The sequence below is a fragment of the Mobula birostris genome, chromosome 8 (assembly GCF_030028105.1).
Source record: "Mobula birostris isolate sMobBir1 chromosome 8, sMobBir1.hap1, whole genome shotgun sequence".
NCBI classification, from domain to species: Eukaryota; Metazoa; Chordata; class Chondrichthyes; order Myliobatiformes; family Myliobatidae; genus Mobula; species Mobula birostris.
This window is the reverse complement of record NC_092377.1, coordinates 68,274,240-68,296,217: the sequence shown is the minus strand read 5'-3', so window position 1 is coordinate 68,296,217 and position 21,978 is coordinate 68,274,240. Positions and strand designations below refer to the sequence as shown.

The following is a 21,978-nucleotide window of genomic DNA, read 5'->3' as shown; positions in this document are numbered from 1 at the left end:
TGTGTGGGACCAAAGGCTTCTGGATCTCCTGCCTAATGGTAGCTACAAGGAGATGTTATGGCTTCTGATTAGGATCTTTGAATGTTGCCTTGAGGCAGTGTCTTATGTAAATAGCGCTGATGACAGGGAGGTATATGCTCACCATTTATTGTGCCGAGTCCACGACTGTCTGCAGCTTCTTTAAGTTCCAGTGCTGTTTAATTGCCATACCAGAATATGATGCAGGATACTTTCAGCAGTCCACCTGAAGAAATTTGTTAGTCTTTAAGGAAAGCTGAACTCAATCTCTTAAGAAAGTAAAGACGCTGGTACTCCTACCTAGTGATTGCATCTATGTCCTGAGCCCAGGACAGGTTATCTGGTATGTTGATGGTCAGAATTTAAAGCTACCAGTGCTCTCCACCACTGAGTCCCACAGTGTATTCTATCACATGTTAACTTTCTCCTTTTCTGAAGTCAGCAATCAATTCTCAGTTTCACTGACATTGAGTGAGAAGTTGTTATGGCACCACTCGACCGGATGTTCTGTTCTGGTCTTATCTGCTGATTCATCACTACTTGACCCAGCCTGTGCTTCATCTTGCCAAGGGAGAGAAGGTCATACCAGCAGCACAGAATGCAGTAGATGAGCTTGGATGAGGTGCTTGTGCATCTTTTCCCTCACCTGGAAGGGCTCTTTTAGGTCCTTGTAAAGATAGGTGCCACACCTTCTGTAACTGTATGGGAAAAGTGCCAGCAGTCAGTGGAGTAAGTGGAATTGGCACTGACGGAGGGAGTTGTCCCTGCAGTTGGTGGAAAGGGATAGGGAGATATCGCTGTTACTAGCATCACTTTGTGGCTGGCAGAAATCACAGAGGATGATTGCTGGATGCAGAAGGTCATAGCATGAAAGTGAGGATGAGGGGGATCTGTTTGTGTCCTGCCTGGAGGGCAGAATGTTGTGGAAAGACTCGGAAGTCAAGGACACAGGATTAGAACAATCGCTAAGTGGAAGATCAGATCCACACAAATGGTATTAAGTTTTGTAGTAATTAGTTCGTTTATGTGATACCAACTTACAGGAGTCTTGGTGAAAGCCTCTTTCAGGTTACTGGAATATTCCTTTTTTCTTTATTAGCAACGAGGCATATTTTTGGTAACCAATTAAGCACAGTGAGGATGCCCTTCTTTCAAGATCTTTCTTGGCAAATGAGGGAAAATGGACATTTTCTGTGAAGATGAACAGGACAATGAAATGTTGCATTTGTCATCATTCAGTTTCAATGAGAAATGTGAACAGCCAAGACACGGCATGCAGAATGCCAGATCTGAAATCCTTGTCAATACAAGAAGACGGAGGAGAAGGAGTAATGTTTATTGGGAATTTAGAAAAGGATTGGAATGAGGATAGGGCTGCGGTGGGATGAGCTGTGAGGATAGAATTGTTAATCAACATTTACTTGTATCCTCATTATACCATGGGAGACTACGGTAGAGTAGTGGTTAGTGCGATGCTATTACAGCTTGGGGCATCAGAGTTTGGAGTTAATTTCCCACATTATCTGAAAGAAGGCTTGTATGTCCTTTCTGTGTGTGTGTGTGTGTGTGTTTCCTCCAGGCGCTCTGGTTTCCTTCCACAGTCCAAAGATGTTCTGGTTAGTAGGTTAATTGGTCATTGTAAGTTGTACTGTGATTAGGCTAGGGTTAAATTGATGGATTGCTGGCAGTGTAGATCGGTGGGAGGAAGGGCCTGTTCCATGCTGTATCTCTAAATAAATAAATTAGAAGTGCACAAGATGTTCATGCAGCGCTGAATTAGAGCAAAGTCTATTTTTGGTTTGATTCATTAAGCTTTATTAGTGTGAGGAGATGAGGGGTGGATTTATGTAGAGCTGTATTCGATTCCCTGAGGGTTAGTTTTCATGAGGACAGATAGTACATTATGAAGAGTTCAGTGGTTTTTCTTTCAGAAATTCTTAGCCTGTTTTCCACTGACAGGTAAATAGTATCTTCAAAGCAAATGCTACTGTGTTTCACAATATTATATTAAAGGAATGTAAATGAGTTTTCAGTAGTATGTAACTTGTGCAGGCAGGTCTGCTTTGTAATGAGCAATGAGCTCATTGCTGCTTTTAACAGTGAATGGAACTCTTCAGACATTTGAATACTATTTTTTTTCCTCTTTTGTGGAATGTGAAAATCTTGCGTGTGAAACAATTTTAATTCCTTCAGGCATCTTTTGTTGAATCCATTCTGCCTGCAGGGCAGAAAATGTCATTCATTAAATCAATTCATCTCTTTTTTTGGGTTAAGTGCATTGGGGATTTTGTATGAAGAATTTTAATGGAGAAATTAATTGCGAGCATTTAAACATCTTGAATAAAAGATCAAAGTTAGATTTAAGATTATTAAAAAGTGTGTTTTTATAAAATAAACAAAAAGCTGGAAATGGGTCATGCAGCTGTTGACCTTGGGGATTTTGGTCCTTGATTATTTCTAATTACTCCATCTCTCTCCCCCTCCCAATATACTTAAAAAAAAAAGCATTATTTTGAAGAGCAGCCATTGATATGGAGTGAATGCGAGTTATGGTTAGGACACCAAGTTTTGTTAGGGTGTGGCTTCAGAAGTGAAAATAAAGTTTTTGAATATTTTTAAGGGAGAGTTAGATGGACTTCGTAAGCTCAAGGGCTGAAACATTACCAGGGATTGATGGAAATGTGGAATTCACTATGTTATGACCAGATAATTTATGATCTTGCTGAATGGCAGAATAGCTGTGGCTTCACCTGACCTCTTAAGCTGTCCCAGGAAACCTCTTGAGAATCTGAAAAAAGTGGAGTCATTTGTGAGTGTTTTGCAGTCGCTGATTGCTTTTCAGATCAGTTGGTTGGTGCTGCTGCATGATTTGTTGGTCAACAGAGGTGGAATCTTCCTGTGGGATTGGGAATGCCTTCTCCAGCCAGCATGATCCTTCCAGGCATTAATGTCTTGGTATTCATTGATTTCAAAATGATGAAGCTGTTGTTTAAAGGCTGCTTAAGCAATTTGCTATATGATTGCAGTGTTGGTGCGAGTACTGCTTTCTTTCTGTACGTGTCCTATTAGAGTATCATCTTAATGCCTCTGCAGCACAAAACATGCCAATGATGTTAGTCAGTTTTGATTGTGTAGAGACTGCAAACAGAAACTGTTATTTAATAATAATAAGTGAAAATGCCAGAAACATGACAGATTAGATGAATTTGGAAGAGAAGAAAAAAACCTGAGCAAACAATGCGATTGGATGACATTAGAAATGGGGAGGTCAGTTGAATTCACAGCTGAGTCCTGAGTCTGTCTGGATGGAAGATGTGTGCTGTTCCTTCAGCTGGCATTTGGCATGGAGTTGTAAAGTTCAGGGCGCTAAAGACCAAAGTCGGACTGCAAGAGTTAAAGTAACTGGCAACTGGAAAACTCAAAGTCACCTTTTGGGAGTAAACAGAAGTGATCTTTATCTTTGGAAAGTTCCCGCCTTAGCTGCTGGGTTTTTCCAGTATTCACTACTGTTTCATATTTCCAGCCACAGACAAAATCTGCGCCTTAGTGTTTTTTTTTTATTTTCCTTCAGGTCTTGGCACTGAAAATGATCTCACCTGGTCAACCCTGTTCTGTATCCCAGCATGGTGATTCCCTTTGTTCTCTCAACCACTTCCCTTCTCTGCAACTAAAAACACGTTGGTTTTCTCAAATTTCTAATTTCCCCAAAACATCGACTTTGTTTCTATCTGCACACGTGCTGCCTGACCTGGATTTTTCTGGTCTTTAATTTTTTTTCTCTGATTTCCAGCTATTTTTTGTGTGCAAATTTTATCGGTTTTCTTCACGCCCTCCCGGTAGAATAAAATGTCTCCATTTATTTATTTGTTGATTGATTGGCATAGAGCATGGAATGGGCCCTTCCGCCCTTTGAACCATAATGCCCAGCAATCCCCCAATTGAATCCTAACCTAACCTTGGGACAATTCATAATAACCAATTAACCTACCAACTGGTACATCTTTGGACTGTGGGAGGAAACTGGGTCACCCAGAGGAAACCCACATGGTCGCGGGGAGAATGTACAAACTCATTACAATCACCTTGGGAATTGAACCTGGGTCACCTGTATCGTAACGCAAACACGAGAAAATCTGCAGAAGCTGGGAATTCAAGCAACACACACAAAATGCTGGTGGAATGCAGCAGGCCAGGCAGCATCTATAGGAAGAAGTACAGTTGATGTCTCGGGCCGAGACCCTTAGTCAGGATTAATGGGAAAAAAGAGATAGTAAGAGATTTGCAAGGGGGAGGGGGAGATCCGAAATGATAGGAGAAGACAGGAGGGGGAGGGATGAAGCTAAGAGCTGGAAAGTTGATTGGCAAAAGGGATACAGAGCTGGAGAAGGGGGATGATCATGGGACAGGAGGCCTAGGGAGAAAGAAAAGGGGAGGGGAGCCCAGAGGAAGATGGAAAGCAGGCAAGGAGTGATTGTGAGAGGGACAGAGGAAAAAAAAGGGGGGGGAATAATAAATAATGGATGGGGTAAGAAGGAGAGGAGAGGCATTAATGGAAGTTGGAGAAAGCAATGTTCATGCCATCAGGTTGGAGGCTACCCAGCTGGAATATAAGGTGTTGTTCCTCCAACCTGAGTGTGGCTTCATCTTGACAGTAGAGGAGGCCATGGATTGACATATCAGAATGGGAATGGGACGTGGAATTAAAATGTGTGGCCACTGGGAGATCCTGCTTTCTCTGGCGGTCAGAGCGTGGGTGTTCAGCGAAATGGTCTCCCAGCCTGTGTCAGGTCTTGCCAATATATAGAAGGCGGCACTGGGAGCACCGGACACAGTATATCACACCAGCCGACTCACAAGTGAAGTGTCACCTCACCTGGAAGGACTTTCTGGGGCCCTGAATGGTGGTGACAGAGGAAGTGTAAGGGCATGTGTAGCACTTGTTCCGCTTACAAGGATAAGGAGGGAGAACAGTGGGAAGTGATGGGGGGGGGACGGATGGACAAGGGAGTCGCGTAGGGAGCGATCCCTGCGGAAAGCAGAAAGTGGGGGGGGGGGGGAGAGGGAAAAATGTGCTTGGTGGTGGGATCCCGTTGGAGGTGGTGGAAGTTACGGAGAATTGTATGTTGGACCTGGAGGCTGGTGGGGTGGTAATGAGGACAAGGGGAACCCTATCTCTAGTAGGGTGGTGGGAGGATGGGGTGAGAGCAGACGTGCGTGAAAAGGGGGAGATGTGTTTGAGAGCAGAGTTGATGGTGGAGGAAGGGAAGCCCCTTCCTTTAAAAAAGGAGGACATCTCTCTCGTCCTGGAATGAAAAGCCTCACCCTGAGAGCAGATGCGGCGGAGATGGAGGAATTGCGAGAAGGGGATGGCATTTTTGCAAGAGACAGGGTGAGAAGAGAAGTCGTCCAGGTAGCTGTGAGAGTCCGTAGGCTTGTAGTAGACATCAGTAGATAAGCTGTCTCTAGAGATAGAGACAGAAAGATCAAGAAAGGGGAGGGAGGTGTTGGAAATGGACCAGGTAAATTTGAGGGCAGGGTGAAAGTTGGAGGCAAAGATAATGAAGTCAACGAGCTCAGCGTGCGTGCAGGAAGCAGCGCCAATAACCTCTAACCTGATGGCATGAACATTGATTTTTCTGACTTCCGTTAATGTCCCTCCTCCCCTTCTTACCCCATCATTTATTTATTCATTATTTCCCCCTTTTTTCTCTCTGTCCCTCTCACAATCACTCCTTGCCTGCTCTCCATCTTCCTCTGGGCTCCCCTCCCCCTCTCCTTCTCCCTAGGCCTCCCATCCCATGATCCTCCCCCTTCTCCAGCTCTGTATCCCTTTTGCCAATCAACTTTCCAGCTCTTAGCTTCATCCCTCCCCCTCCTGTCTTCTCCTATCATTTTGGATCTCCCCCTCCCCCTCCCACTTTCAAATCTCTTACTATCTCTTCTTTCAGTTAGTCCTGATGAAGGGTCTTGGCCTGAAACGTCGACTGTACAGGTGTCCCCGGCTTTTGGAGTGTTCGCTTTACGAAACCTCACTGTTATGAAAGACCTACATTAGTACCCTGTTTTGGCTTTCAGAAGGTGTTTTCACTGTTACGAAGAAAGGCAGCGCACGATAAAAAATCAGCGCGAGAAAAAATCAGCGCGAGATAAAAGGCAGTACATGCCCCGAGCAGCCGCTGTGCCCCGGATTCAGAATGGCATTGCTTAAACACGTTGCATTGAGCAGCCATTAGCAAGATGAGTTCTAAGGTTTCAGAAAAGCCTGAAAGAGTAAGGGTGTTACACTTAGTGTAAAACTAGACATAATTAAGCGTTTCGATCGTGGTGAACGAAGCAAAGACAAAGTGGGTTTGGCTTGTGGAAGTTGATGAAGATGATGTTGAAGAGGTTTTGGCATCCCATGACCAAGAACTGATAGATGAAGAACTGATGCAATTGGAAGAGGAAAGGATAACAATCGAAACTGAATGGAGAAAGTGAAGCAACTACGTGAGATTTTCGCTGCAGTGATAAAGTACAACTTTAATTTTGAAAGGATATGTAGGTTTGGGGATATTTGCAGGATGGTTTGAGTGCTTACAAACAGCTGTGTGATAGAAAAATGCACGAGGCTCAGCAGTCAAGCAAGCCTTCCACATCAGCCACAGCAGACGACGAACCTCGACCTTCGACATTGAGGCGGGCAGTCATAGGAGAAGATGAGCTGCCTGCCCTGATTGACGATGAGATGACACCCCCATGTCCCACCACCCCAACACCTGGGCTGCGGACAGATACTGTACCGATTTGCGAAGAATGCAGCGGTAGCTGGGAGGCATACAGTACATCTTTAAGAAAAAAGCTGAAATAAACATGCTAATTAATTAGGCGCTGCCCGGCACCTAATTAATTAGCATGTTTATTTTGGCTTTTTTCTTAACGATGTGCTGTGTGCCTCCCGGCTACCGCTGCGTTCTTCGCGGCAATGTATCGGGTCAGCGGCCTGGAGGGTGGGGGCCACTGCACCACCCAGCCTGCGACGACTCAGTCTAACACACCATCATCAGTGTGCTCGGTGCTGTTTTCCCAATTCCGGTAAGTGATACTACACTGTACATACATTATTTCTACTTTATATAGGCTGTGTATTTTTACGTGTTATTTGGTAGATTTGGCAGCTTCATATTTAAAGGTTACTGGAGAGCGTATTTATGCCAACAGCGCTTGCGTGAGATTTCGCTACGGAGATCTGTGCAGGCAATCGTTGTAGAGAAGTATTTCTACTTTATATAGGCTGTGTATTTATCATATCATTCCTGCTTTTACTATATGTTACTGTTATTTTAGGTTTCATGTGTTATTTGTCATGATTTGGTAGGTTATTTTTGGGTCTGCGAACACTCACAAAATTTTCCCATATAAATGGTAATTGCTTCTTCGCTTTACGACATTTCGGCTTATGAACCATTTCATAGGAACGCTGTACCTTCGGATGGCGGGAGAAACCTGTACCTCTTATAGATGCTGCCTGGCCTGCTGCGTTCCACGAGCATTTTGTGTGTGTCACGTGTATTGTAAAGTATTTTGTTAACCATTATGCTATGGGTGCCTGATGAAGCCATTGAAAAGAGGTTCCCACCTTAAACTGATTTAGCAGCTGTGGCATATTCCACCAATGGATGCCATTTAGACCTTCCCTTCCTTTCCTATCCTGCATTTTGTTCCCGTTATTGTCTGGGAAATTTCATCATTGTTGGTCCCTGGTAAAGCCTGCCTTTCAGAGCTACTAATAGTCAACGAGAAATCAGAATCAGGTTTAATATCACCAGCATATGTCTTGAAATTTGCTGTCTTTGCAGCAGCAACACAATGCAATACATAATGGGGAAAAAATGTGAATTACAGTAAAAAAAAATCTATATGCTGATAAAATTTGAGCAAACAAAAAAATCCAAATGCTGGAAATCAAAAATAAAATATGTATATAATAAGTAGTGGAAGAAGAAAAAAAATAGTGAGGTAGTCTTTATGGGTACAATATCCATTCAGAAACTGATGGCAGAAGGGTAGAGCTGTTTCTGAATCATTGAGTGTGTGCCTTCAGGTTCCTGTATCACCTTCCTAATGTAGTAATGAGAAGAGGATATATCCTGGGTGATGGGTGTCCTTAAAAATGGATGCCACCTTTTTGAGGCATAGCTCCTTGAAGATGTCCTAGATACTACGGAGGCTAGTGCCCATGATTGGAGTTACCTAAGTTCACAAATCTGTGCAGCAGCTTTTGAGATCCCGTATAGAAGCCCCCATCCTTCCCTCATGCAAGACAGTGATGCAGTCAGAATGCTCTCCATGGTACATCTGTAGAAATTTGCGAGTGTCTTTGATGACAGAACAAATCTCCTCAAACTCTCAATGAAATACAGTCACTGTCATGCCGCCTTTGTAGCTGCATCAATATGTTGGGCCCACTGTAGACCCTCAGAGATATTGACACTCAGGAACTTGAAATTACTCACTCTTTCCACTTCTGATTCCTGTATGCAGGCTTTGTCTTAGCCTTTCTAAAGTCCACAATCAGTTCTTTTCGTCTTACTGACCAAGTTGCAGAGTTGGCAGTGATTAGTGGAGGCACGAGAGACTGTGTATGCTGCAATCTGGACAAACACACAAGAAGCTTCGGGAAGCATCAGTGAAGGGAAATAAATGGACATTCAGAGTTTCATGTTGAGACATTTTCTGGAGAAACAATTATTGGATTCAGGCAATGATGATAAGAGCCCTTTTTTTTCTTGTCATTGCCCAAGACATAAGGCAAAACTGGATTACAATAGTTAGGGATTGAGGGACATTGTTAAAAGCTTCATTAAGATAAATATGACTTTAAGTTGTGACAAAAATTATTTCTTCCATTGAGCAGTTTGTCCTGAGGACAGTGATGTGAGGGATCTTGGCTTGTATTTATTCCCCTCTGTAGATTTTCTGAGTTCTCCAGCACTTGGTGTGTGTTGTTCTCGATGTTGGTGTATCGCTTTGAATGTACTTTGTGTTCTTGTGTGCTGCGTTGGGATATATTAAGAGTTCTGTGTGTAGTGTTTTCAGATCCTATTGCTGTTTCTCCCCCAACTTCTCTCTTTCAACTGGGAATAGTGTTGAGCCTATACTCTTGGATATAAGTGGATACATTTTACTGCTTTTTACATTCAAGTTTGCATGAAATGGCTTTATAATAAGGTAAATTAACTCTGGTTGTGATTCTACCTTGACGGTTTGTCATGAATGAGATAGTCTTGAGGTCAAAGATGGAAGCCTGTGTTGATTGTGCAATCTAAAAAAAATATCAAGTTAGTTTCCAGATGGGACAGAAGACGGAGTCATACAGCATGGAAACAAGTCTGTCGGCTTAACTCAACCATGCTGACTGTGTTGCCCAGTGAGTTAGTCCCATTTGCCTACGTTTGGGAGATAGCCGTCTAAACCTGTCCTAACCATGTACTTATCTAGCTGGCATTTAAATGTGGCTAATGTGCCTGCCTCGAACACCATTTCTGGCAGCTCATTTCAACTTGTGTAAAGCAGCTGTTCCTGGTATACCTTTTAAATCTCTTGCCTCTGAGCTTAAACCCATTCCCTCATGTTCTTATTAATTCTCCCTGAGCGGGGGAGAAAAGACTGCTTTCACTCTGTTTATGGCCTTCATGATCTTGTACTCCTCCATCATGTCACCTCTCAGTCTGCTGTGTTCCAGGGAATAAAAAATCCTAGTTTATGCAGCTTTTAGGGGGGGTATTTTAGACCCCCACCCCAAAATTCAGGCAATATCCTGGTAAATCTTGCAGTCAGTTTAGTTAGTTGATTACCACTTCAAATGTTCAACTCATATCCCAGGCACAAAATATTTGAGGGCTTCAATACTGCGGCTGGCCATGGAGAGTTTCCATCCAAGTGGAACCCTGCTTATGCTGATGGCTCCTGTTTGTCTGATACTTTGGATGCTCGAATGCACAAACTCTTCTCTTGGTGCTTAACATTGAAGTGTCTTCAAAAGTGGAGCATCTCTTCATTTAAATTAGCTCCAAGTAGTTATTTTTTGTAAGAGATCTCAAGTTTCCAAGCATTTGGCAGAATAGGCCCTGATTTTCCAACCATTCTTTCAGTGGAGAAACAAAAGACTTCAAATACTGGAAACTGGAACAAAGTTCCATGTTCTGAATAGGAAAGATGAACCAAGGGAGAAGAAAGCAATCCAGGTGGATAAGTATGAGGGTGTAAGACAGATAGAACCAGGCCGAGTCAAAATAATGAGGGAAGAGGCAAGGAAAGTGTTGAGATTTAATATTTCAATAAGATTTGAGTGATCTTGTGAATATATTTGATTAAGCATTCTTGTTAGCTTAAATAATTACAGGTTATGTGTAAAATACTTTGTCTACATCATCACGTCACACAACCACTTCACTTCAATAAAGATGAAGTTGCAGATTGTGGATTCCATGTCTTCCGTTGAATTAGTTTAATGTTTTGAAGATACAAAACATAACAGAAAGGGTGAACAAGAAGAGGGAACCTTGGTGGACAGACAGTGGAAAAGGAACAGAGGGTATGCCTCACCAAACATGGGAAATTTCAGTGTTTGTATCACTGGGTTGCAAGCTGTCCAAGAAGAAAATCGTGTTGTTCTAGTTAACATTTGGTCTTACTGTGGGAGTGGAGAATGCTAAGGACAGACAGGTTGGTGTGGGAATGAGGAGTGTTTAGATGACTTGCAACTGGAAGATGAAGCTTGCTATTGCCAAGAGAGAGTACTTATTCTTGTTTTCACCGATGTAGAAGATGTTCAGTCTGCAATAGCCAGTTGGAACTTCTCGTTGGATGTCACTTAAACTTGCCTTCTCAATGCCACACTGACCTGTCTGCTGCCCTTTCAACTGCCATGGTGAGGTCAAAGACAAACCAGAAAAAAAAGCCCATTCCACTAAAATGGCCTGCAACCCAGTGATATGAACATTACATTTTCTAGCTTTAGGTAGACTATATCCCCTGTACTCTTTTCCTACTCCCACTTATCCATGCAGGATATTTCTTTCCCTGTTCGCATTTTCCATCCATTCCTGCCTTGTCTAGACTCTTCACACTCAGACCTATCCACTTCAGTTTATTTTCTCTTTACCATGGTTTAGCTTTGCTATTCCTCCCTCTGCACTTGCCCATTATCCCTCCTGTATCAATTTCCACTTCTCACCCTCCAGCTTCTTTATTCCCCCACCCTTAGCCCCATTACCCTCACTCCCTGGCATGGCTTTTTTCTACCTGCTCTGGGCCTCTGTCTGAAAATTCCATTCTTCTTCATCCCCCCGACCCCATTGCCCTTACTCCCTTCCCCTATCTAACTGCACTTGTATCTCTCACCTGTCCCTCTCCCTTTGATATATTGGCTACTTGGCTATCTTTTCTCCCTGTCCTGATACAGGATCCCAACACAAAATCTTTTCCTTCCTTCACAAGTGTTGAATTCATGCAGAAGTTTGTTTTGGCATTCTTTAATGTTATGTTTGGAGCCATGAAATTGTGTAATTCTGTTTGATGAGGATAACGAGATAAAACTTTTATACTTGACCAGTAATGGCACATTTTACGCTGCGAACATGCCATTCCATGAAGAGTGGCTAACTTAGCAAAAAGAATTAGTTGGACCTTGAACTCTGGTAACTCAACTGCAAACTGATGTTCAGCATATTATGTCTTTACTTTTAACTTTTGTGGGATTTCATTAAAGACAGCAAAGTCCTTTCTTTTAGTTTTTAACTCTTGCTTGTCCTATCTTCTAAGAGGAACTCTTAACAAATGCTGTTCCTCTCTGCTGCAACTAATAAACTTTCAAAGGAGCGAGTGAAAATATTGTGGAGCTGCAGCAAGATTGTGTAGGTTTATATAGCCATGTAAACTGCAATCTGTAAACATTAGAATAAAACCTTGTTTTCCCCTTCTCCCAAGAATTAAATATTTCATGTTTTCTCTTCAATCACGAAGCAGTTCTGTGGTCCCCTGAATGCAAAATACTACAGAAGGGGAAACGTGCACCATACATTATGTACCTCTGTTTGGTGGTACATTTTATGGAGTTGCACAGTGCATTTGCAGGAATTTAAATGACTGGGAAATAGCATTTGGTGTTTGTCTTTTGTTCTCCCCAACATCTCAGAAGCTGGAACACTGCAAAGATGGGTAGGTAACCAATGTTTCGATATGGTTCTTTAAATCATGTGGTGAAGTTTGCTGTTTAAATTGGTGAGCTCAAGAAGAATGACACATTAACTTTTGCATCTTTGTACTTTACGAGTTTTAGCATGGCTTGCGTCAACATTATTTCAACAAAAGCAAGTGCTCTCATGCGAAAAATGCTCTTTCACTTTGGGCAGTGATTTTTTTTGAAATGACTATTGTTGACAAACTGAAAATGAATGTATTGAACACAGTTTTTAAGTACCTTTGACTGCGTTGATACCTTGGTATGTATTTCCATGCTTTTGGGTTAAGAGGCACTTTTCTTCTGAGAAACCATATTTGACATGGTTTTAAGCTTTTTCTTGCAAAACATTAAGAAATTATTTGTCTTAAAAGGTGAAGTTAGTTAAATACCAGTCTTGCTAGTCACATGTCTTTATAAACATGTCTTCTCCTATCATTTTGGATCTCTCCCTCCCCCTCCCACTTTCAAACGCTTTCCGCAGGGATCGCTCCCTACGTGACTCCCTTGTCCATTCGTCCCCCCCATCCCTCCCCACTGATCTCCCTCCTGGCACTTATCCTTGTCAGCGGAACAAGTGCTACACATGCCGTTACACATCCTCTCTTACCACCATTCAGGGCCCCAAACAGTCCTTCCAGGTGAGGCAACACTTCACCTGTGAGTCGACTGGGGTGATATACTGCGTCCGGTGCTCCTGATGTGGTCTTCTATATTTTGGCGAGACCCGACGCAGACTGGGAGACCGCTTTGCTGAACACCTACGCTCTGTCCGCCAGAGAAAGCAGGATCTCCCAGTGGCCACACATTTAAATTCCACGTCCCATTCCCATTCTGACATGTCTATCCACGGCCTCCTCTACTGTAAAGATGAAGCCACACTCAGGTTGGAGGAACAACACCTTATATTCCGTCTGGGTAGCCTCCAACCTGATGGCATGAACATTGACTTCTCTAACTTCTGCTAATGCCCCACCTCCCCCTCGTACCCCATCTGTTATTTATTTTTATACACACATTCTTTGTCTCATTCTCCTTTTTCTCCCTCTGTCCCTATGAATATACCTCTTGCCCATCCTCTGGGTCCCCCCCCCTTGTCTTTCTTCCCGGACCTCCTGTCCCATGATCCTCTCATATCCCTTTTGCCAATCACCTGCCCAGCTCTTGGCTCCATCCCTCCCCCTCCTGTCTTCTCCTATCATTTTGGATCTCCCCCTCCCCCTCCACTTTCAAATCTCTTACTAACTCTTCCTTCAGTTAGTCCTGACGAAGGGTCTCGGCCTGAAACATCGACTGTGCCTCTTCCTGGAGATGCTGCCTGGCCTGCTGTGTTCACCAGCAACCTTGATGTGTGTTGCTTGAATTTCCAGCATCTGCAGAATTCCTGTTGTTTGCGTCTTTATATATATTTTGTTATTGATGTGCATATCTGAGGCTAAGAAATTGGTCACATTAAGTTGTGGCTTCTCAGACTAGGTGGCAAATTGTACTTTATCTTTCCATTCCTGCCCCAGTTCCCAATGCTTGATTCCCCGCCCTCCCCCCCCCCCCGTGACTATATCTGATTTACATACTTGCCCTATTCATTTTTGCCAGTACTGTTTACTTCACAGTTCTTGGAGCCTGTTAGTCAGAATGTTGCTGTGGCATTCTTGAAGTCGCTTTTTGACTCTTATCCACTTGGAGCAAGTTAGGTCACAAAATAAGTTTGAAATGAATGATTCAGGCTTATGTGTTGCCTTGCTTCAGAAAATCTTGCTGAACACTTAATGTTTGAGTGACCATAAAGTATTGTTGGCTGAGTTATGGAAAATCGAGTTAACTGTGGTCAGGTACTTGTGGCCGAAGAACCTGCTTTTGTGCTGTATGAGTTGTGATGCTCTGTCATCAGCTTTGCAATCTGGATACCATAATTTGTAATCATTTATTTGAGAGCAAGAAGAGATCGTATCAGTTTCAGATTCTTGAGTTAATTTAATGTTGCATTTTCTAACGTTACAACTACAGTTTAAAAAAAGGGTGTTTCATCTGGTCCCAAGATTAAGGAAGGGCAAAGTCTGCACTCCTTTAGTCAGCACAATGAGATTACTGAGTCTTCTATCATGGGATCAAAATGTTCAAGAAGTTCATCGTGACCACTGACTTCTGGGAACCTCAAGCCCATTACTGCTCAAAGTGGCAAAGAAGAATTGAGTCCTTCTCTCCATCTGCAGCCCCTCCTTGCTAAGGTTAGCCCAGTTCAGGCATTATTTTACACCAGCTTAAAGTAGCTTCAAATGAGCAGTAGCTGTTGATTATTAATCTCCTTCCTTTTAATCATTCTCCTATACTACTTCCTCTTGCTCAGTGTATTGCAAATCATTCAAAGAGCACTTTTGTGCCCCATCTATAGAAAGCAGGAATTCCCATTGGCCAACCATTTTAATTCCAATCCCTATTTTCATTCCGACATGTTGGTCCATGGGCTCTTCTACTGCCATAGTCATAGTCATACTTTATTGATCCCGGGGGAAATTGGTTTTCGTTACAGTTGCACCATAAATAATAAATAGTAATAGAACCATAAATAGTTGAATAGTAATAGGTAAATTATGCCAGTAAATTATGGAATAAGTCCAGGACCAGCCTATTGGCTCAGGGTGTCTGACTCTCCAAGGGAGGAGTTGTAAAGTTTGATGGCCACAGGCAGGAATAACTTCCTATGATGCTGTGTGCTGCATCTCGGTGGAATGAGTCTCTGCCATGAAGAGGCCCCTCTCTGGCTGAAGGAGCAATACCTTGTATTCTGTCTGGGTAGCCTGCAACCTGATGGCATGAACAGTCATATCTCCAACCTTCTGGTAATTATTCTCTCTCCCCCCCCCCTTTCCTCTTCAATTCCCCACTCTGGACCCCCTTACCTCTTACCTTCTCACTTGCTTTTCAACTCCCCTTTGTGTCCCTCCTCTTCCTCCTCTTTCCCTTTCTCCCATGGTCCACTATCGTCACCTATTAGATTTCTTCTTACCTCCCAGCTTCTTACTACTTTCTTCACCCACCAACCACCTGATAGCATGAACATTGACTTCTCAAACTTCCGCTAATGCCTCACCTCCCCCTCGTACCCCATCTGTTATTTATTTATATACACACATTCTTTTTCTCTCTCTCCTTTTTCTCCCGCTGTCCTCCTCACTATACCCCTTGCCCATCCTCTGGTTTTTTTTCCCCCCTCCCCCTTTTCTTTCTCCCTAGGCCTCCCGTCCCATGATCCTCTCGTATCCCTTTTGCCAATCACCAGTTCAGCTCTTGGCTCCATCCCTCCCCCTCTCACTTTCAAATCCCTTACTAGCTCTTCTTTCAGTTAGCCCTGACTAAGCGTCTCGGCCCGAAACGTCGACTGTACCTCTTCCTAGAGATACTGCTTGGCCTGCTGCATTCACCAGCAACTTTTATGTGTGTTGCTTGAAATTCTAGCATCTGCAGATTTCCTTGTGTTAACCTATCACCTCCTGGTGTGTACTCATTCCCCTCCCCCTATCGTATTCTGGCTGCTTCTCTCTTCCTTTCCAGTCCTGATGAAGGGTCTTGGTCTGAAGTATCGACTGTTTATTCCCCTCCACAGATACTGCCTGACCACCTGTGTTCCTCCAGTATTTTGTGTGTTGCCCATTTAAAGAACAAACAGCTCTGGTCACCTTCTCATGCTCAGTGATACCATTTCAACTGGTATTTTCAAATCTGAAAGGTGAAAAATGTTTAATTTGCATGGGTTGCAGCAGTTAGTACAGTTGCTGCTGCACAGCTCCACTGATGTGGAGTTTGCACATTCCTGCAGTGACCATTTGTTATTGCCAGCTACTTTGATTTCTTCTTGTGTTTCAAAAAGAGATGGTTGGTAGGTTAACTGGCTATTTTAAATGAAATTTGATAGAAGTGAGTAGTAGGAGAATTAGCAGGAGTTGATTACCACAAATATGTTCTGAGGGGAGGTGTTGGAAGAGATAGGAAAGATGGCTGTACTCTGTGAGTTGTTGTGAATTTGATCTAATTGACCCCTGTATAATGATTAAGAAAAATGTTTCTTCTCTCATTTAGCATTTTGTCTGCTGCTTAAAATTTCAATCTTGTGTTCATGAAATATTTTAATAGTTTTTACCTCAATTTAGTCCATTTGGTCAACAAAAGGCTTGGCATCTTCCAAATATGCTGCGTTTATTCATCAGCTTCAAAGGATGGAGCTGTACATAATCCGATTTAAATTGATAAAAGGATGCCAGGATCCCTCTGTGGAGCAGAGTTCTGTGGTATCTCTTTTTAAACACGTTTCTGCTCTTCTCCTTAATTTCCCTGCGTTATACTTCATCTATTTTTCCCCTGCTCAATCTGAATAAATCGATGAACAGATTGCTAATAGTCATTCAAAATTATGGCTGTTGCACTTAACAGTTATATGGTGCCTTATTGAATACCTTTAGGAAATCCCAAACTTAATTTTTATTTGTTCTTAACACTGATGTGCACTTCCAACTTTTCCTATATTTGCTGTTCTGTTTTTGATTTTCAGCATCTGTAGTTTTTTTGCTTGAGCTTGCACTAGTTCTCCTTTGACTTACCTCTTTATTTCATTTTCAAGGAATTGAATAAAAAAATTTGACTGTTTCCTTTCATAAAATCATGTCATAATTTTTTTGAAGGGTCGCCATAACTTTAAGGGAGGAGTTCAACTTTTATTTTGCATGTTATAAACTGACTGGCTATTTCAAGGGCGAAGAGACAATTTCAAACGAGGTTGGAGGTGATATTGGATGCATGACAATTCTGGCAGGGCTTGCAAGACATTACTTCTTACAAAGTGAAACCCAATAGCATGAATGGCAACGATGCTTCACTACTAGATGATCTCAACGCCTTCTATGCCAGTTTTGAAAGGGAGAATACAACTACAGCTGTGAAGATCCCTGCTGCACCTGATGACCCTGTGATCTCTGTCTCAGAGGCTGATGTTAGGCTGTCTTTAAAGGTAATGAGCCCTCGCAAGGTGGAAGGTCCTGATGGAGTACCTGGGAAGGCTCTGAAAACCTGTGCCAACCAACTGTCGGGGGTATTCAAGGACATTTTCAACCTCTCACTGCTGCGGGCATAAGTTCTCACTTGCTTCAAAAAGGCAACAATTACACCAGTGCCTCAGAATAACGTGCGCTGCCTTAATGACTATCACCTGGTAGCACTCACATCAACAGTGATGAAATGCTTTAAGAGGTTGGTCATGACTAGACTGAACTCCTGCCTCAGCAAGGACCTGGACCCACTGCAATTTGCCTGTTGACACCATAGGTCAACGGCAGATGCGATCTCAATGCCTCTCCACGCGACTTTAGACCACCTGGACAACATAAACACCCATGTCAGGATGCTGTTCGTTGACTACAGCTCAGTATTTAAAACCATCATTCCCACAATCCTGATTGAGAAGTTGCAGAACTTGGGCCTCTGTACCTCTCTCTGCAATTTGATCCTCGACTTCCTAACTGGAAGACCACAATCTGTGCAGATTGGTGATAACATCTCCTCGCTGACGATCATCACCGGTGCACCTCAGGGGTGTGTGTTCAGCCCACTGCGCTACACTCTATATACACATGACTGTGTGGCTAGGCATAATTTAAGTACTATCTTATAAATTTGCTGATGATACAACCATTGTTGGTAGAATCTCAGGTGGTGACAAGAGGGTGTATAGGAGTGAGATATGCCAATTAGTGGAGTGGTGCCGCAGTAACAACCTGGCACTCAATGTCAGTAAGACGAAAGAGCTGATTGCGGACTTCAGGAAGGGTAAGATGAAGGAACACATACCAATCCGCATAGAGGGATCAGAAATGGAGAGAGTGAGCAGTTTCAAGTTCCTGGGTGTCAAGATCTCTGAGGATCTAATCCAGTCCCAACACATTGATATAGCTACAAAGAAGGCAAGACAGCGGCTATACTTGGAGTTTGAAGAGATTTGGTATGTGAACAAATACACTCAAAAACTTCTGTAGATGTACTGTGGAGAGCATTCTGACAGGCTGCATCACTATCTGGTATGGAGGGCTACTGCACAGGATCGAAGGAAGCTGCAGAGGGTTGTAAATTTAGTCAGCTCCATCTTGAGTACTAGCCAACAAAGTACCCAGGACATCTTCAAGGAGCGGTGTCTCAAAGGCAGTGTTCATTATTAAGGACCTCCAGCACCCAGGGCATGCCCTTTTCTCACTGTTACTTTCAGGTAGGAGATACAGAAACCTGAAGGCACACACTCAGTGATTCAGGAACAGCTTCTTCCCCTCTGCCATCCGATTCCTGAATGGACATTGAATCCTTAGATATTACCTCACTTTTTAAAAAAAATATAGTATTCCTGTTTTTCACATGATTTTTAATTTATTCAATATACATATACTGTATAAAGTATACTGAATAAGATTTACTTTTTAAAAATTTCTTGTATACTATGTATTGCATTGAACTGCTGCTACTAAGTTAACAAATTTCAGGTCACATACTGGTGATAATAAACCTGATTCTGAATTCTTATTCTGACTTGTTTCCTTGCCTTGCCTTCTGAATTGTTTAAGGATTGTTTCATTTGCAGTATTGCGATCCATTGGGATCTTTCCAGAATTGATGGGGACTTTGAAAAATTTCATTCATTATCACTGCATGCATTTCTTTTAAGTCCTAACATTGCTGAGGAATTGTCAGTATTCAGTTGTGCTAATTTTCACAGGACCTTTCCTTCCCGTTTGTTCTGAATTTTATTTCCTTTCATTTCCCATTGCGGTCCTACGTGATTGCTGTCTATTGTTACATTTATTGCTAACTTTGTCTCATTTAATTATTCTTATTTCCTTTTATTATGCTTTGATTTTTAAATGTTTTGTATTCTTGATGATTCATCACATACTGCATACCTTTATTTAAATTTGTTACCATCCTCAATTTCCATGGTTTATCATAGATTAATCATTTTTCTCTTGGCCTTTATTTCTGAAAAGAATTAAATCTTTAGAGTACAAGAGTTACTCTGCTTTCCTCTGCTTCATAAAAGCTGTTTATCTTTATTCCCATTTCTGAAATGAGTTATTTCTCCTTGTGGATGCTCCCTGATCTGAGTATTCCCATTGTTGTCAGTTTCCATTTTGTGGTATTCTGATGGGGTTAGATTCATTAAGCTGACGTGGGTTGGGATAATGAGTGTTCTCTCCATTAATAAAGTGCCATTGTTCTGTTGTCAACTGCTAATTCATTCTCAGTAACAAAATAAATGTATTATTCTGCTTGTTTTCTTTTTCTCTAGTCAGTTTATAGTGACACATTATATGTTGAGCATTGGTTGCCTTGTTCTGAAGTGCTTGAGAAAAGATTAGTATTGAAAGCAGTTTTGGTCTGAGCTAAGGCTACGTCCACACTAGACTGGATAATTTTGAAAATGCCAGTTTCACGTAAAAACGATAGGCGTCCACACCAGGTGTTTTTAAAAATATCTCCGTCCTCATTAAAATGGGCATTTGGGTGAATCTCCTCCTACTGGGCATGCGCAGGACACATCTACAGAAAACAAGTGAACTGGAAACGGTATACTTGGTACTTTGTCCAGTTACAGACTAGAAAAACTTAAAAGGAAATTGCCAAATTACGGACAGCTGTTGGCTCTCCTTAAAACTAAAAACGCAAGTACTGGAGCGTATGGAGGCAACCGACAGGGAGTTCACGGACAATATGACCTGGCTGACGACGAACATTGAAAAACTGACTAACTCTGTTGGAGAGGGATTTGCAATGATGAGGAATATGATGGCTCCCCCCCAGTACTTTTCACCGCCACAATACCAGCCTCACAGCCACTACAATAGCTACATATACGGACACACAGACCCCGGGTGGCCCCACCAACATCTTCCCCACTGCCACAGAGGGGTCACCCTGGAAGCATTTCTTACTGCCATAGTCTCTTCACCGATGAAAGGGACGACAGTTTTTTTTAAAACCTCCGCTTACCCCGTACGCACTACAATGCCCAACCAGCTTTTTGAGATTTAAACACTCTGGAGTGTGTTTTAGAAAAGCTCTGTTTTCGGGGGAGGAAAACACTTTCAGTGTGGACGGAGGGTCAAAACGAAGAGCAAAAGCTTCAGTTACAGATTTATCTGGTCTAGTGGGGATGTAGCCTTAAGAAAAGATGTGCTGGGGTTGGAGAGAATCCAGAGGTGAACATCCGGAGGAGGTTCACGAGAATAATCACAGCATTTGATGGCTTTGGGCTTGTACTTGCAGAAGTTCAGAAGAATGGGTAGGGGGTGTATTGGATTAAAACCAATCATTTATTGAAAGGTCCAGATATTGGTACAGCACATATTGAACAAGATGGAGTGGATGTGGAGACGATGTTTCAACTTGTGGGAGAGTCTAGGACCAGAGGGCATAGCCTCAGAATACATGATGTCCCTTTCAAACAGAAATGAGGAAAAATGTATTTACCCTGAGGATGTTGAATCTGGAATTTATTATTTCAAGTGACTTTGGAGGTCAAGTCACTGGGAATATTTAAAATTAAGTTTGCTAGGTTCTTGATTAGTAAGGACATCAAAGGTTACAGAGAGGAGGCAAGAGAATGGAGTTGAGAGGGATAATAAATTGGCCATAATCAAGTGGCGAGAAGACTTGATGAGTTGAATTCTCTAATGCTTTATGGTTTTATTGTCTTCTGGTCAGAGATTGGTTAAGTGTGATCACTGGTTGGACTTCAAACATTAATCAGTGACTGCATTGAGGCATCACTGAATCACACATTGGTCTTGAATCTCAGAAATGTTTGCTATCAAACGGATTACCAGTAATGAACAGAAGAATCATTCGTTCTGCCATTTGAAATATTCATGAATGTAAGCAATTTATCTCAGAAAAGCTAACCATATTTGACTACTAGATCTCAACGGATTGCAAAACATTGTCCCTTGAGGTGACTCAGGCTTGTGAACAAGTGCAACCAATTACAAGCCCACTGTCAACACTTGAGTGTTTATTAATTTTGCTGCAGGAGTTGAGCTTATCAATAGGCCAAATGGGAATTAGTTCAATGCGTGTTGTCTCTTTTACAGTGCCATGATTACTACAGATTCAGTTATTTAGCTAGAGTATTGGATAACACTTGCGTGTGCATATTTTTAAAGTCTGAATTATATGTGTTTGTTAACCTCTTTACAAAAGAGAATGAGTGAAAGGGGTTTGCGATCCCACTTGGCAAGGGATTACTGTCATCATATCCCTGATGCACTATACTCTTCCATAGTGGAACCTTGGTAAACATAGTACCATTTCTGGGGCAACAGTTCTCAATGAAGACTGATATTCTCTTCCTAAATCATAACACAGCTTTTGGGACTATGAAGAAAGGCACTTGAAGCCAAGATTTCAAATCTGCCTCATAGTTCACTAGTTAGCAGTAATCTTTCCCTTCTAATGTGCCAAATTTGCAGTTAGAAACACACCACTGGCAGGTAGTGAAAGTTCTACATGCCTTTATTTAAGCTATTAATTGAATAGATAACATACAAGTAGTTGATTCTTGAACATTGTGACCTATCAAGCTGTGAGGCAATGAGTCTCAGTGTTATTTTGTTCTTGGGGTCCCAAAGCATGCATCTCTCTTTATGAATGTTGGTCATTGTGGCTTCCTGTGAAGTGAACATTTGTTATTTCCTTCAGATTTCCGC

At 42.3% G+C, this 21,978-nt stretch overlaps 1 protein-coding gene across 5 annotated transcripts in view; it reads left to right on the top strand.

Annotated features, from left to right (window-relative positions):
* Positions 1 to 21,978, top strand: part of LOC140201367 (utrophin-like) — a 524,122-nt gene that overhangs the window by 22,432 nt on the left and 479,712 nt on the right. The gene's annotated exons all lie outside the window — the stretch shown is intronic.